Source organism: Pinus tabuliformis, chromosome 4_1 (genome assembly GCF_031772625.1).
Source record: "Pinus tabuliformis cultivar Carrire ecotype Pingquan chromosome 4_1, CPIR1, whole genome shotgun sequence".
NCBI lineage: Eukaryota > Viridiplantae > Streptophyta > Pinopsida > Pinales > Pinaceae > Pinus > Pinus tabuliformis.
Genome location: NC_142303.1, coordinates 729,555,120 through 729,561,520, shown reverse-complemented (window position 1 = coordinate 729,561,520; position 6,401 = coordinate 729,555,120).

Sequence of the window (6,401 nt, the reverse complement as noted above, 5' to 3'; positions counted from 1 at the left end):
AAGAATGCAGAAGAATGTAACTATATTATTACATGGTCAATGTGCATACATTTCAATACAAATACAACTTATTATAGTAATACTAAGCACATTGGTAATATGTACCATTGTTTTAAGACAAGAAATTGATGGAGATAGAGGAGATCTTAAAAAGTTCCCTGCTCAAGAGTAATACGCAAACATGTTTATGAAACCAATGTTGTCAATAACATTGTGATGGTATTTTTTTTCTTGGCTTACAAAAGAGGTGATATAAGGACTTTGGCAATGTCAAGGGATCAAGAAAAATGTTTTGAATGTGGAGATGGTTAAAGTATGAAAACAAATAATAAAAAAATGTAAAAATAAAATTTACCTAAGTAAATTTTTATAGTTACTCTAAAGGTGTTGGTTTATGAAAACATATAATGGATACCATAACTAATGTAATGAATCCAAAGAGATTGAAGAGGTTGTAAGCATGATTGTGAATTTTTCGCGTCATAATCAAAATCTTTTCCTGGCCTCTCTATGTTTCCTTGACAAATTATTAATATTTTGCCATATATATTTTGTGTATTATTTATTACATTCAATACTTTGTCTTGATTGCTTGTACTTACTATGAATAACAACTATGTATGTTATAGTCTTCATCTTTCTATGATTATAGCATTTTTATCTTCTTATTACTATCCCAACACTTATGCTCTTAACACACCTACTGACAGGAGGTGCTTTGCTCATGCATCTTCATCACAACCAACTTATTTATATTGTTTCCATCTATGGTGTCTATGGTCTTTGCCTCGAGATCTATCTCTACTTGTTGTGCACTTTTCCCAACAACTTCACAACATAATCAAACACTACAGTTCGTTCTTCACCTATAAGTAGCAACGTCTCCTTTTTCAACCTTAATTTGGGTCTAAGACTACTTGTTAACAAATAAAATCATGTAATAAAAATAATGATAAATTGAGACACATATCAACCATACCCTCGTAATTTAACCTAGAAAATTGCAACCAAAAAATACATCTTAAATAATGATAAATTGAGACACATATCAACCATACCCTCGTAATTTAACCTAGAAATTGCAACCAAAAAATACATCTTGATCTAACAATATATTTATTATTATTATGGACTTCGACTCAGCTAACCCAACGGACAACTTGGCCTCGATGAAGTGAACTTTATGTTTAACTCTCGCACCATACAATGAGAAATCATAATTTCTTTTAAAAACTTTAACTATATCTCACCAATACTAAATACCAAAACCACCCATATTAATCCAGTGACCTTCACTCTTTCATCTCATCAAGTTCTCATTGAGCGAAGACTATGTTTATTGAATAAACTCCATTGGGGGGGAGGAAAGAGCTTTCAACATTTGCTTGTCATCGGAGTTCGTAAATGTCCAAAGGGAACAAGAGAAAGTGTAAATTAAAATGGGGGATTATCAATGAAACTTTGGAGGGTTACTCGAAAAACCTGACTGATGTAAACATTGAGTGAACCTCTTTTCTTTTATATTTATTATGTCGTTGTTGCGTTCTCCATTATTGTTGTAATACGAGTGAAATGTAACGTTAAAGGATTATTGGACTATAAAAGCTTAATTGACCCTCGCAGAGAAGACTGGCAATACTTAAATGCAGTGGAAAAGGAATATTGGACTTTTAAAAGTTTAATTGAAGTGAACACAGAATACTATTATTATTGTATAACATGACTATAATTTTTGTTTCAAACAAAATCTTTACGCGAACTCCAACGATGGTCGGACTGTTTGGTTTTGGTTACGGTAGTCAAACGGCCGACGATAAACTTTTCGTCGTTTGGACACGGTAATATTGGGATTCCGAACGTCCTTTCGCTCTACCAAGGGGCACGCGAGGGCCGGTGAATCCGTTAATAAATTTGTTCCATCAAATAAAACGTTTAACTGTTTTATATATTTTTGTATATATATTTTTTATACCTTTTCATAAAAAGTTGTTAGAATTATTTAATATTTTTTAATAAATTTTATTTAAAATTTTATAAAGATTTTTACACTATTAAATTTAGAAGTTTCAAAGAAGGATGAACCATATTAAATGGTTTGAAAAGTAGACCAACAATTAATGATATGATAAATTTGAAAGACATTGTCAATAACAATATGGATCACAGAAATAAAAATTAATTATCACAAATATATTTTTTATATTTAAAAATAAAAATAATTATATGGTTAAATTAAAAAAAATAAACAATTGAATCACTTTGTCTATATGTAATACTTTTTAAAAGTTTTCTCGTTTATTTTCTAATCTAATTATTTGTAGCATACGGGAGGGATTTATTGAAATCTCAAGTTACTCTACACAATTGAAATTCCTTGAGTTTTTCAAGGTGTTGAATCCATATATGCAATCAAAAACCTAGTTTAAACAACATAAATCAAGATTTGACTACATTTTTTTCACTTGATTCCTACCAAAAACTCCAAAAAATATCACTTAAAGACAATGTAATTACAATTTGCCAAATTTCCTCCAAATATCTACTAAAAACTCAAAAGAATCTCACTTAAAAATAAATGAATTACATTTATTTGAAAAAAAAAATTTAAAAAAAAAACATAAAAGAAATAAATATCGTTCTACATGCACACTTATGATTGGTACGCTGCCTTAAATTTGCACTTTATTGGATATCCATTTATAAAACTTATAAATCGAATATCCATTTATTTTAACGAATTTTTTTAGGTGCCAGGCAATTAATGGAAGTACTTATGAAGATCAATTGATATAAGAACATTTGAAACGTTAAAATCCAATATATCCTTCTTCTTTTTTCCCCGGAGAAAAATCGTAATTTTCAATTATAATGGAAAATTATATGTTGTAGATGCCAAGGCATATGTTGTACAATGTACGTGTGACCGTAGTCATCAAAATAGTATATGCCTATACATAATACCCAAGTAGGTTGAACCATCATATATCAGTATGTGTTTACAGAAAGACTACAAAATTTCAAAAATATTATGTTCTGTGAGTTTTATGTTGTTGATGACTCAAAATACTATGATAAATTAGGACCTATCAGCCCTTTGTTGATTCTGTTCTATATAAGGTCTAGGATAGTACTTATAGGCCTATCCCTATCTTTGCTTCTGTATTAGCCATTCTCCTCTCAGATGGTGTGCTACCTCTTTGGAAAGATGATCCGTAGATTTGTTGCGCTCCTTGTAAATATGAGTACATGAAATTTGATCAAATTGTGATTTTAATAACAATACATCATCAAATATGTTCTCAAGTGAGTGAACATGGGATGCAGTTATGCAATTGAACCAATTTATGACAATCATAGAGTACACAAAGACTTTTAATTGTCTACAGTTTTGGTTTAGTACAAAATATAATAGATGGCGAAGCAAGATGAGCTCAGCAAAATTATTTGTGCCCACACCTAGTCCCATATGAATGTGGAAAAAATGAGAATCAGATACATGGAGTAGAATCCCCCCGGGCTCCACCCCCCCCCCCCCCCCCCCCCACCCCTATTCTTGTGAAAAACCTTCAAAGTAGGCCCAGGGATGGGTATGATCTATGATGTCAGGGGCAATTATTCGAGTCAAGGCACGCTGATCCTCGTCCAGGATTTCATTATAACTGTTGCAAGCTTTCGAGGAAATAAGAGGAAATATGATATATTTGCTGCTAAAAATGATATTATTCCTGCATAGCTAGATATTCCAACACAGAATTAGAGGGAGGTTACAGGTTTTCATTTTGGGGGCTGTAGTCCGCCAACTATTCCACATTTCCTTAATACAATTCCCTTCCCATCAATGATTGATGTTTAGCATGGACAACACATGTTCCCATATCTATTGTGTGATAGTGCAAGTTAGAAATAAGTTCTTGTTTTATTCCTCCTCCTAATGACATAAAAAACACCAGGATGGACCCTGAAAAGGTCTCTTCATGATATTACTGCCAGTAGGAGTCTTATCCATGATCATATTCCACATGAAGAGGCACGTGCATTGTGGTGCCTTAAGTTTCCATATCATTCACCACCAACTTTCCAGAATATTGGGCTTATGAGAAGCATGGATGATGGGGTATCCATCTTTAGGAGCGTATACCCCATGCACAGCCAGAGCCCAAATCAATTCATCATCATTGTCCCTCATCCTCACGTGTGATTAAGTTAATGAATTTGTGTAATGCCTCCACTCCTGCCTCCACTTATCAGGGATGCCAAGATCATCTGCAAACATCCAAGCTTGTTGATAAATATAAGTATTCATCTGGTCCACGATATGATGTATGGATACCATACCTCTGTTGTTTAGGAAAGCTATCAGATCGGGAGGTAGTTTGTACATATTACCACAACCAATCCATTGATCAAACATGATGCGAACTGTTGAACCATTTTCGATTCGCCAAGTTAGCCCACTCATGATAATGGGGAGGGTTTGAGTGACAACTTTCCAGATAACCGAAATTCCCTGCTTGTTCCAAGATGGTAGCTGAACCCAATTCATGATATTCCGAGGCCAAATATATTTGTAAGTGATTACTTCTATCCATAGGATTTTGTTCTTCAGGAGAAGCCAACCGAGTTTGGCCGCCAGAGCATGAACAAAGGCTGTGAGATCCTTAAGGCCCCAACCCCCCCATTTTTTAGGGACTGCAATTTGTCTCCATTTGACCCATGCAAAGGGTTTACCTTCCTTGTGCCCCTTCCATTAGAAATTGTAGCATATCCTTTGAATTCAAGATAGAATGCCTTGAGGAATCTGGGCAAGAGACATCCAATAGATCGGGGTGGCTTCAAGAATTGATTTAATAATCATTAGACACCCTGCTTTGGATAGAAGTCGATGGTCCCAGTTGTTCAATCTTCTTTCAACGTTGGAAAATGACCAGGTCTAATCAACTATTTTGTATCTATGTGATTTTATACGGAAGCCCAAGTATTTCATTCCATCCTCAAGTTGTATATTCTACAAGGGGAATTTTTTATATGCATGACGAATCTCCTAAGGGGCGCAAGCTGAAAGGGTGATAGTGGATTTTGGTTGATTTATTTCCATCCCCGTTGCAGAGCTAAATAATCGCAGGACCTCAAAAAGAGTGTTGAAATCTTGTATTCCGCCATTGAGGAAAAGAAGTACATAATCCACGAATAGAAGATGAGTAAGTATACATTGGTCTGTAATCTTGGGTCCCAGTAGCCTCCTAGCCCTTTATTCAAAAGAGATTAGCCTGCTTGAACCTTCCATAACAATCAAGAAGAGAAGTGGGCAGATTGGGCAACCCTGTCTAAGTCGCCTCTCTACATCAAAGAAATAGGAAGGAGACCCATTTATGAGAACACTGAAAGAGACAGTTGTAATGCAGCACATAATCCATCGAATGAAAGCAATAGGGAAACCAAGGTGAGTTAAAATCATCCTGATGTATAGCCAACTGACCCGGTCAAAGGCCTTTGAGAGATCAATTTTTAGAATGGCTTCTTTCAATTTCTTCATCTTCATAGAGTGGAGGGCTTCATAGGCAATACCAATGGCTTCATGGATCTGACAATTGTGAAGAAAGGAAAACGTTCAAAGGATATGTTATCGGATATGATTGGCTTGATTCGATTTGCAATGATCTTAGAAATGGTCTTGTATATGTAGTTGCAAAGGGAGATGGGCCAAAAATCACTAAAGGATTGAGGGGAGTCCATATTGGGAATAAGGGCAATCAAAGTAGTGTTATTAGCTTCGTAAATTCTACCAGAAGTTTTGCAATCTTCGATTACCTTTAGAAGGTCTAGGCCTATGATATCGAAGAAGTATATATAGAATTCCACCGACCATCCGTCCGATGCAAGACTTTTATCCTTCTTGAACCATTTCAAAGTGCTCTCTAATTCCCCCATTGTTACAGGTTTGATAAGGTCCTCCACAGAGTCATGATCCACAAACATAGGAAAATGCCCAGCAATGCAAATAATTTCAGCAAGTGTTGCTCCAAGGGGAGCTTTAAACAGTTGCCTGAAGTGTGTGTTTCCCATATGTGCCAAGCGATTAAAGGTGTGAGCGATTTTCCCTTATTTAGCTACCATCTTCCATATGGTATTGCTAGGCTTCCTTCCATTGGAAAATTTATGAAAGAACTTTGTGTTGTCATCCCCAGCTTGAAGCCAGATAGCTCATCTTTTGAGTCTCCATGTCTCTTCCCGATCCTACACAATGTTGGATCTCTGGGCCTCCAAACCCATCAAATAGGCTTTTGCTTTAATTGAGGTGTACCCTCTGCCATGATCATCAATCAACTCGTCCATCTGACGCTCAATGTCATGAAGAGTCTATTCATCCCTGGCCCTTTTATCTTTTCCCCAGTTTATAGAGA